Source organism: Rhinopithecus bieti, unplaced genomic scaffold, assembly GCF_001698545.2.
Source record: "Rhinopithecus bieti isolate Rb0 unplaced genomic scaffold, ASM169854v2 scaffold_10264, whole genome shotgun sequence".
Lineage (NCBI taxonomy): Eukaryota > Metazoa > Chordata > Mammalia > Primates > Cercopithecidae > Rhinopithecus > Rhinopithecus bieti.
The window spans coordinates 91,369-103,357 of NW_016806418.1; positions in this window are offsets into that span (position 1 = coordinate 91,369).

The window sequence follows — 11,989 nt, forward strand, 5'->3', positions numbered from 1 at the left end:
ACCCCCTCCCGCCCCAGGCGTCCCCACGTCTTTCCACCCCATCCGCAGAACACGGAGTCTGGGATACTTCCTAAAATCCAGCTCCCTCCTCCTTCAGGTCCCAATCTCATCCTCCCTTGGACCTAGGCGACTAGCCCCAGCCCCTCCTCTCTCAGACCCAGGAGTCCAGGTCCCCAGCTCCGCCTCCTCAGACCCAGGAGTCCAGGCCCCCAGCCCCCTCCTCCCTCAGACTCAGGAGTCCAGGCCCCAGCCCCTCCTCCCTCAGACTCGGGAGTCCAGGCCCCCAGCCCCTCCTCCCTCAGACCCGGGAGTCCAGGTCCCCAGTTCCTCCTCCCTCAGACCCGGGAGTCCAGGTCCCCAGCCCCCTCCTCCCTCAGACTCGGGAGTCCAGGCCCCCAGCCCCTCCTCCCTCAGACCCGGGAGTCCAGGCCCCCAGCCCCTCTTCCTGTGGGCCACAGTTCAGCTTTTCCATCTATTTTCATGGATAATGAAAACACTGACGTTTGGAGTGAAATGTGCTTTTTCTCTCCACCCCAACCCTCATCCCCAGTGTAACAGGGCAATGGGAAGGGACTGGGGACTTATCCTGGGGAGCAGGTGGGGAGGAAACTATCATCCAGGGTTTAGGTGCAAAACATCCTGGCTCCCTGTTCCTTCACTGACTTGCTGTGTGACCTTGGACAAGCCATTTCTCTTCCCAGAACCTCAGCGTCTTCCGCTGCAAGGTGGAAAATTCCCTCTTGCTCAAGGTTATTGAGAAGAATGAGAGATCTTGGAGCAGCTCCTGGCTCCACCCAGCACCTCAACAACTTGTAGTGAGTTTCTCCCTCCCCTTTCCACTTTGCACCTGTTTACCATGTGTATGCCACCCTCCTGTTCCTGTCCCCTTGGCATAGGCAGGAGCAAAATAATCGCTGAGCCTATGTTATTTCTGTAGCAGTTCAAGGCAGGAGCTTTTGAAGTTACCCAGTAGGGGCTGTGCTGCCTCAAAAACATATCCATTCTCGGAATAGTTCCTTTCCCCTCCGCTCACATCCAATTTGTCTGCAAGAGCCGCTGGCTCTGCCTCCAAAACAAATCTCTGCTTTGTCCTTTTCTTATTCTCCCATCCTGGTCAGAGCTTTCACCACCTCTCCCTGTAGGACTCCGGCTGTAGCAGCCTATGCTGTGTTCTCTTGGCCTCCACCTTCAGAACCACCACCACTAAACACCTGTACCAGCTGAGGCCACTCCCTGCCTCAATCACTCAGCCCGCTGTGACTTTCTTTCAATTCCTTAAACAAACCAAACAATTCCAGCCCCAGGGTCTTTGCACTTGCCATTCTTTCTGCTGGAATGCTCTTCCTACCACACTGGCAGGTGACTCTTTCTTATTTAAGGCTCACCTTCTCCCATTTACGAAGCTTTCATTGATCATAGTTTCCAAATTAGCTGCTACTCCCAACACAATAACTCTATGTCATACCTCTTCATAGCACTAACAATTTTCTTTTTCCTTTTCCTTTTCTTTTCTCATTCTTTTCTTTTTTTCCTTTTGAGGAGGAGTTTTGCTCTTGTTACCCAGGCTGGAGTGCAATGGCATGATCTCGGCTCATCACCACCTCTGCCTCCTGGCTTCAAGTGATTCTCCTCTCTCAACCTTCTGAGTAGCTGGGATGACAGGCATGCACCACCACAGTCGGCTAATTTTGTATTTTTAGTAGAGAGAGGGTTTCTCCATGTTGGTCAGGCTGGTCTTGAACTCCTAACCTCAGGTGATCCGACCACCTCGGCCTCCCAAAGTGTTGGGATTATAGGCGTGAGCCACTGCGCCCGGCCGATTTTGTTCTTTCACTGTTATTTTTAGTTGCTCTCCCCCTACTCCCACTTCCAGAATGTAAGCTTCACAGGGTTTTTTGTTTTGGTTTTGGTCTGCTTTTGTTCAAGTCTGCATTTCCAGAGCCCAACCTAGTGACTGCCATGTAGTATGTACTCAAATAAATACGTACTGCATGAATGACTTGGATGGTTTAGCTCCATTTGGAGAGATGGAGGAAAGTAAGATGCAGAGGCAGGAAGAGACCTGCCCACGTTCACAAAACTGGGTGACACAAAAGCTAATGGTGTTCTGGAGGTGGCTTGCACTGGCTCAAAAGAGTTGATTATTAAATTTTCAGAAATTGTGCAAGCCAGGTGTTAAACCATCATTAGCTTGAAACTGGTCATGTTGGGAGAATTTACACCATAGCAATGGTGAACACCGAATCAGCTTATCAACCCACCACTCTACAAAATCCACTGTGATCCTGGTGAAAGGCCATTTATTGATCCTCTGAATTCTGGACCGTTCAGACTTAGGATGAGAACAGGAGCTCCCTCTTCCTGAAATGGCCCATCCCATGCCTGATAACGATATAAGTGCATACTCGGTGCAGGGATCTTTCTAAGCACTTTGTACATATTATCTCCCTGAAGCATCATGACACCCTTCTGAGGCAGAACTTTATCCCTATTTCACAGGTGAGGAAAAAGAGACATGGTGAATTTTTTAAATCCCAAGAGTTATAAATGTGTGATACTGTGAATACATATTTGGTCTTCCTAACGCCCCCTCCCCCCACTTCCACTGGCAGGCCCCAGGCAGCTTCAGTATGGGGACTGGTCACAGGAAAGAACGAGGCATGATTAAAGGGTTGGGACTTTCAGCTCGTCTCTCAACCTCTGTGGAGGGGAGAGGGAATGAAAGTTAAGTGGAACACCAATGGGCAATGATTTAATCAATCATGCCTATGTAATGAATGTCCCATTTAGAAACCCCAAAAGACTGGGTTTAGGGGACTTCTGGACAGTTGAACACATGGAGGTTCCCGGAAGGTGGCATGCCTGGAGAGGGCGTGGCAACTCCATTCTCCTTCCCTTGCACCTCACTCTGTGCGTCTCTTCATCTGTATCCTTTGTAATATCCTTTATAATAAACTGGTAAACATAAGTGTTTTTCTAAGTTCTTTGAGCTGCTCTAAAAAATTAATTGAAGAGAAAGGGGTTATGGGAACCCCAATTTATAGCTGGTCAGTCAGAAGCACAAGTAAAGAACCTGGAGCCTACAACTGTCATTGGAAGTGGGGGACAGTCTTGTGGGACCAAGCTCTCAACTTGTGGGATCTGCTGTGAAGTCCGGGTAGATAGTATGAGAACTGAATTGGAGTACACCCAATTGGTGTCCACTGCAGAACTGATTAATTAGTTGCTGGTGGGGAGAAATCCCTACACAATCCTTGGTGACACCAATCAACAGAGAAGTGTTGGTTGTTGAGTGAAAGAATAGAAAAAACTTTAAAAAACTTTAGTTGTGTTCCCTATAGTCTCAGATTTGGTGTCAGAAGTGGGATAAGTAAAATAGAAGTTGATAGAGTTAGAAGAAAGGTTTTAATATAATCCTATTTAAGGTTGGGTGGGCCAAAGGGAGTACTTGTTGGTTCCCTAACATTAAAGGGTCCCAAAAATGTTTGCTATATTTACCTTAGTTTGGAGAAATTTTAAAAGTCAGAAAGCAGAGATTATAATAAGACATCAATCTGAAATTTCCTGGGGCAGTAGTCTGGCTGTTTAATCGAGATAAAGATTAACCTAACAAGCAAGAGTTCTTTTGCTCAATGCCCTGATGGGGACCTAAAGCCCTGTGTACACAAGTGGATAAAATGATCAGGGATGGTGGAGAGAAATTCTTGGGACTCCTTGATATGGGAGGTCCACTGACTATGGTACCAACATCCATTGGTGAAGTCCTGACTTGGGGTATAATTAGATTGAGAGAACATAAAAATTTAAGGGTTGATAGACTTAGGAAAGTTGGAATGCTTGAACAAGTTACATGTAAAGAAATTGTGTCTCCTTTACCTCAATGTTTAATGAGACTGCATAGCATATCTGGCTGGGGAACACTTCTCCTACCTAGTATGGCAAAACCAAAACCCATTAATAAAGTTCTAATAGAGGCTACAGTTAGGAAGGTGAGGGTTGGTGGAATTAAGATAAACCTTTATAGGAGAGTTGGTATATTTGAACACACTTTCTCTGAGGTGATTTTTCCCTGATTGCATTATAGGGATAGACATTGTATCAGCCTGGGAAATGTTTCCCATACCTAGCATTATAAAACAAAAGCCATGTACATCTGCCTTTAATCCATATTAACTGGACATGCTGAATAGGAACCAGTCAGATCTCTGGAGCCCACACAATGTCGAATAGAAGATGGAGTGATGCTATGGACAGATTCTCTAGGGCAGAGCCCCATATGGAACCTAGACTGGGACCTATGGGAACAGCCTATAAGCACCTTCCAATGACAACTACTGGGACTCTGGACTAGAGAATTTCAATATGAAGAGTATAATACTACTTTCTATGGGATATTAATTCAAGCTACCCCTATGACTGAGACATGAAATGATCTTGAAGCCTGAAATACCAATAATATCTTGGATTATGTTTAAAAACACTCTAATGGAGATTAAAATGCCCAGAAGAGTCCCCTAATAAATTCGAAATGATTTATACAGGATCATGCTACCTGGGGAATGCAAGGAGGAGATACTAATGAAAAGGGAGCCTCTTTCTCCCTCAGACTGACTCTGGAACAGTATGGGAGCAGCTGGATCCTACTGCCACTTGGCCAGTGCCCCATAAACAGCTCTCAACCAACCAACAAAGAGCTGCTTGGTGTGCAGATGACAGTGCCAAGATGAAAAGACCACGTCCTATTTAGAAGGATGCCATTCTGATCAAAGAAGATAAGAACAAATCCGTTCAGTGAGCTGAACTGCATGCTGAAGAATTGAACAGTGCTAAAAGCCCCTCTGTTTGAGTTTTTACTGACTCACAGGCCGAGGCCAATGGTTTGGCCATATATAGTCAAACAGGTGGATAATGGAAACCTAGCCTATTAAAGGGATGCCCATATGGGACACACACGGCCCTTTGGAAATTTGATGGGTCCTTAAAGTAGGACATGTCAATGCCCATCAGAAGAGCTCCCTTCCAGGTTTGGAAGGTGATTGAAATCGACAAGCAGATATCCCTGTGTGCTCACTTAAGGTGGCCACCTGTGTCCATGAAATGAGAGGATATGAGAGCACTGCAGCAGTGCAGAGACGGGCTGAATCTAAACACGCTTCTATTGCACCCTCTCAGGCACATAATGCCAGTAAGAACTGTTCTGTCTGACAGCAAGAGAGATAGAAACTGCAGATGGCTATGGGGCAGATTCCCTGGTGGGAAGGTTCCGAGCACAGCTGGCAAGTGAGGCTGATGCTGGTAGCCCTGGGGGGCTACAAATGGGTCTTGACAGGAATAGACACTGACTCTGGGCTGGCCTTTGCTTACCCAGTGGAAGATGCAAATGCTTAGAGTGCTGTAAAAGAATCAGAACAGAATATATTACACACATTTGCACAGGCTGCCGTCATTTCTTCCAACCAAGGAACACACTGCCCAGCCCATAATGTCCAGCAATGGGCAGAGAGCTGTCCTCCTTTGGATAATAATTTGATCAAGAAGTGGAATGAGCAATTAAAACACTGGTTGTCTAAAACAGAGAAGATAAAAGCATGAAGAATGTACCCATAATTTTTTAAAAATGTACCCATAAAATTAAAAAAAAAAAAAAAAAAACCCAGGAAGATCTGGCTTACACGCCTTCCTGAGTGTGTGCTCACGCTCAACCTGATGGGACTAGAGGAGGGTCACCACTAGACTTTCCTGCTTTCTGGTTGACCTGGGAAAGTGGGGGTGGGGAGAATGCTGGTGTGGCTGTGCAATTCTTGCCAAGTTGCTATAATGACTATGCATTTTTTTCTTTCTTCCAGATATAACCTCATTTTTTCCCCCTACCTGAGGCAGTGGTACTAGTAAAACCAACCCAATTGTCCCATAGAAGTGGTATTCACTGTTTTGTGTTTTTGAGGCAGGGTCTGGCTCTGTCACCCAGGCTGGAGTGCAGTGGTGCAAACCTGGCTTATTTCAGCCTCCATCTCCTGGGCTCAAGTGATCCTCCTACTTTAGCTTCCTGCATATCCTACAGATGTGTGCCAGCACGCCTGGCAAGTTTTAAACTTTTTTTTGTAGAGAGAGGGTCATGCTATGTTGGCCAGGCTGATCTCAAACTCCTGGCCTCAGGCAATCCTCCTGCCTTGGCCTCCGGAAGTGCTGGGACTACAGGTGTGAGTGAGCCACCTCACCCGCTGGTTTTCAAATAAACCTAGAAAGTGACCCTTTTGGTGTTAAAACTTGAAATTTACATTTGTCTCACTTGAGTTCTTTCCTTTGGAAGCTGACCTTCAGGCAAGGGACTGAAACTCACCAGATTATACCACCCAGACAAAGAGAAACTAAATCCCTCATTTCTCATGATTGCTTCCTTACTCCTCCCTAATTCCTGTTTTACATTCCTTCACCCCCCAATTTTAGTCAGAGGTGGATTTGAGGCTGATTTCCCATTCTCCTTGGCTTCAGCACCTGATTAAAATCTTCTTCCCCGGCAACCCTTATTGTCTCGGGTTGGTTTTCTGTGCATCTAGCAATGGGAACTAGACTAAACCCTTGGCATGTTGGTAACACTAGGACGACAACCAGGTCTTGAACCTACAAGTGCTGGAAGCAGGGATGATTCCTAAGTAAAAAAAAAAAAAAAAACAGCTTTGTTCTTTTTTTGTTGTTACTTTTTTTTTTTTTTTTTTTGAGACGGAGTCTCGCTCTGTCGCCCAGGCTGGAGTGCAGTGGCCGGATCTCGGCTCACTGCAAACTCCGCCTCCCGGGTTTACGCCATTCTTCTGCCTCAGCCTCCCAAGTAGCTGGGACTACAGGCGCCCGCCACCTCGCCCGGCTAGTTTTTTGTATTTTTTTTAGTAGAGACGGTGTTTCACCGTGTTAGCCAGGATGGTCTCGATCTCCTGACCTCGTGATCCGCCCGTCTCGGCCTCCCAAAGTGCTGGGATTACAGGCTTGAGCCACCGCGCCCGGGCAATGTTGTTACTATTTTTTACTTGACTTACAATAATCATATATATTTACAGGGTATATAGTGATGTGTCGATACACACAATATATAGTGATCAAATCAGGGTAATTCGCATATCCATCATCTCAAAAATGTTTCATTTCTTTGTGTTGAGAACATTCATTATCCCCCTTCCAGCTATTTGAAGCTATATATTATTGTTAACTGGAGTCATCCTACAGTGCTACAGAACACTAGAACTCATTCCTCTGATCTAGCTGTAATTTTGTAACCTTTAACAAATCTTTCCATATCCCTTTTTTGTCAGAATTCCCTAAAGGCCTGATAGAGGCAGACTGTACCTCCATCCTATCTGGCAAAACTGGGGCTAATAGTGGATGCAGCTACATTGTCCAGTAGTGAAACCAGCCCACTAGTTCTGCACCTGTATAACCTTACCCAGTCTGAATGGAAGTGGATTAGGGGGCAGGTACTTGCTAGACTAGTATTGCTGCCTGCAGTCTAGACAAGCACAGTGTTCCTTGCAAAGGTGGAAACGTTTGGATATAAATGAAGAGAAGGAATAATGGTAGCTGAAGGTAAAGGAATGAATAAACAGGTTATGTAATGAAGGAAATCTAATATTACGTTAACAGGTTGAAAGATGCTCAGAACGTGGGATGACGTCTCTTAGCTCAATTATACCAGATGCCTGAGAGGGTGAAACTATATGTGTGCAGAGACCACTCCTTTTAGAACCTGACAAGATAGAATGGAAGGCTGTAAACCTGAGTGGTCTCACTCCGGGAGACATTCTTACAATATGATGGACTGAACTAATTAGTCATGATTGAATGGGATTCTAGTAACGTGGCAGTATCTTTTGAGTTGTATATTCTTTTGGTATAAGGGAACCATGTCCAAAGACCAGGGGTGAATGGTGTGTAATAGTGTGAAATATATATTTGGTCTTCACTCCTCCAGCCCCTTTCCTGACATACAACTCCTAAATGTTTGGAACCTCCAAAGGGATGTCTTCTGTATGCCAATGAATTGACTAATGGCCGGTAACCTCAGGATAGGGTCTGGTCACAAGAAAGGTCAAGGCAGGATTATAGAGTTGGGACTTTCAGTCCACCTCCCAATTTCTCAGAAGGAGGGAGGGGCTGAAGATTAAGTTCATCACCAGTGGCCAATGGTTTAATTAGCCATGCCTCTAACTAAAATTAGCCATGCCTCTAATTAATGAAGCCTCCTTAAAAACCCAAAAGGACTGGGTTCAGGGAGTTTTTGGATAGCTGAACACATGGAGGTTCCTGGAGGGTGGTGCACCTGCTGAGAGCCTGGCAGCTCTACCCAGCTCTTTGGGAGGCCAAGGCAGGTGGATCACTTGAAGCCAGGAGTTCGAGACCAGCCCGACCAACATGGTGAAATTCCATCTCTACTAAAGATACAAAAATTAGCCAGGTGTAGTGGCACACACCTGTAATCCCAGCCACTCAGGAGTCTGAGGTGGGAGAATTGTTTGAACCCGGGAGGCAGAGGCTGCAGTGAGCTGAAAATTTTAGTTTTCTTCCTATATCCTCAGAATATGACAGAAGATATCTGCCATATGTGCACCTTATAACAAACTTATATCCAGAATATCTAAAGAACTCTCACAAATCAACAAAAAGGAAACATCTCGATTTTTAAAATGGGCAAAATACATGAACAAGCACTTTATGAAAAAAAGGATATTCAGGCCAGGTGCAGTGGCTCACACCTGTCATTCCAGCATTTTGCAAGGCCAAGGGGGTGGATCACCTGAGGTCAGGAGTTTGAGACCAGCCAGGCCAACAAGGTGAAACTCTGTCTCTACTAAAAATACAAAAATTAGCCAGGTGTAGTGGCACATGCCTGTAGTCCCAGAAACTCAGGAGGCTGAGGCAGGAGAATTGCTTGAACCCGGGAGGCAGAGGCTGCAGTGAGTCAAGATTGCACCACTGCACTCCAGCCTGGGTGACAGAGCAAGACTCTGGACCAAAAAATAATACTAATAATAATCACATGAAAAAGAATTCAGCATCAGTTATCAGGGAGATCAAATCAAAAGTATAAGGAGATACTCTTACTCTGCAGCCAGAACGACTAAAATGAAACGGATTGACAATAGCAAGTGTTGGTGAGGATGTGGAGCACCTGGAACTCTCTTGTATCATTGGTGGGAGTGTAAATGGGCACAATTGCTTTGGGGAATGTTTTGTCAGTGTCTACTAAAGCTGAGTATTCTTATAATCCAGCAATTTCACCCCAGGTATTTATCCATGAGAAATGAAAACAACATGTCCACAAAGACTGGCAAATGAATGTTCACTGCAGCTTCATTTATGAAAGCCTCAAACTGAAGATAACTGAATATCCAGCAACAGGTGAATGTGTAAATTAATTAATATAGACTCATACCATGGAATAGCATTCATTAATAAAATAGGATGACCTGTTGATACGTGCTAAAACATGGTGGAAACTCACAGGAGCAATGTGAAAAATGCCAGATACAAGAGATTACATACTGTATGATTCCATTTATATGAAGTCTAATACCCGGCAAAAATTATCCATGGCAATAGATGTGAGAATTGTAATTACTCTGGTCGGGGAGAGTCTGGGAGGAGACATGTCATGGCAATCCAGTAGGAGGTGCACCGAAGGGAGCCTTCTGCAGTGGGCACGTTCTACTTCTTGGTCTGGATGGTAGTTGAATGGACAGGTAGATATAGTCTATCTGCCGTATTCCCAGATTCTGTGTTTACAAATTTGCTTATTCGCTAACATTTATTTCTAACCCTAAAATCAATACTCTCAGGGCTTTCAGGACTATTCACAGTCATCCGCAGAGGGGCTAAAATTTCAAGTTGCTGCACACAGACTCCGAGCAGAGGTACAGACAGGCGACGCTCTGCCTCTTATCTCAGCTCTCATACAGAGATGTGGAGAGGATGGGGATTGCAAGCGGCAGTTCAGTGCTAGAAGCTCCAGCTCTGGTGCCAGCTGGTGAAGTTTGAATCCCACCCCTGGCACCTGTTAGGGGGGTAGCCTCAGACAAGCTACTTAATTAACATTTCTAGGAAACTTGTTTGCAAAATAAATAAAATAGAGTTGCCCAAAGTGGCTCACACCTGTAATCTCAACAATTTGAGAGGCCAATGCAGGAGGATCACTAGAAGCCAGGAGTTTGAGACCAGCCTGGGCAACATAGTGAGACTCTGTCTCTACAAATAATTTAAAAAGTAGCAGGTGGGTGCGGTGGTTCACGCATGTAACCCCAGCACTTCGAAAGGCAGAAGCTGGAGGATCACTTGAGGTCAGGAGTTCGAGACCAGCCTGGCCAACATGGCAAAACCTCATCTCTACCAAAAAAACAAAAATTAGCCCAGGTGAGGGGTAGTGGTGACACGTGTCTGTAATCCCAGTTACTCAGGGGTTTGAGGCATGAGAATCACTTGAACCCAAAAGGCGGAGGTTGCAGTGAGCCAAGATTGCACCACTGCACTCCAGCCTGGGTGATGGAGTGAGACCCTGTCTGAAAAAAATAAAAATAAAAAAAAACAAACAAAAAAACTTGGCAGACTGGATGCAGGGGCTCATGCTTGTCATCTCAGCAATTTGGGAGGCCGAGGTGGCCATCCCCTGTGCCTACGAGGCTGACCTCTACTGACCCCATCAGCAAGCTCCCTTGCCCTTCAACTTCGAGGTGGGTTTGGCCAAAGGGAGGCACAGGCAGAATACTGGAGGGGGCTGGAGGATCCTCTCCTCCCTGCCTGCTGCCCACCTTGGGAGCCTCAATGCCATCAGCAGCCACTCCTCCATGATCTCAGTTCTCACTAAGGCCTTGGTCACACCATTCCTCCCCTTGTTCCTCCAGGACTCAGCAGAATTTGGCAGGAACCCTTTCCTCCCGTTGCTGACACCTGAGATCCTTACCCTCCCTACATCCCTAACCCTGCTCGCACCTTTATTATGGTACCTTGAACCTGGGAGGCAGAGGTTGTAGTGAGCTGAGATTACACCACTGCATTCCAACCTGGGCGACAAGTGGTACCTTTAATGGTACCTTTAAATGGTACCTTTATTAGACCGTCTGTTTAAGAAATAATCCCACTGGAGGGGGCTGTCTCTTTCAGGCCAGGACCTCGCTGACCTAGCACCATCATTGGCTTTTATCTTTATTCATTAAGAGCATTCCATTCTGCTAGGGGGCTTTGCAGGGCATGAGTCGAATAAGTCAAGGCCTGAAGCCCACTGAACACAATGCTTAGAAAGCTCAGGGGTATACAAAAATTCATGCCTTATTCATGCAAAGCCTCTCCAAAATAGTTAATGCTTTTTTAAAATTTAAAATTAAAAAAATATATAAATATATATACATACATAAAAATATATACGCATATATAAATATATATATACACACATATATATATATTTTGAGATGGAGTCTTGCTCTGTTGCCCAGGCTGGAGTGCAGTGGTGGGATCTCAGCTCAATGCAAGCTCCGCCTCCTGGGTTCACGCCATTCTCCTGCCTCAGCCTCCTGAGTAGCTGGGACTACAGGCGCTGGCCAGAACGCCCAGCTAATTTTTTGCATTTTTAGTAGAGTCGGGGTTTCACCGTGTTAGCCAGGATGGTCTTGATCTCCTCACCTTGTGATCCGCCCATCTCGGCCTCCCAAAGTGCTGGGATTACAGGCATCCCTGTGTGTGTGTGTGTGTGTGTGTGTGTGTGTGTATTTTTTTTTTTTTTTTTTTGAGATGGAGTTTCACTCTTGTCGCCCAGGTTAGAATGCAGTGGTGTAATCTCAGCTCACTACAACCTCTGCCTCCCAGGTTCAAGCGATCCTCCTGCCTCAGCATCCTCAGTAACTGGGATTACAGGCAGCCACCACCACGCCAGGCTGATTTTCTTATTTTTAGTAGAGATGGGGTTTCGCCATGTTGGCCAGGCTGGTCTCAAACTCCTGACCTCAGGTGATCC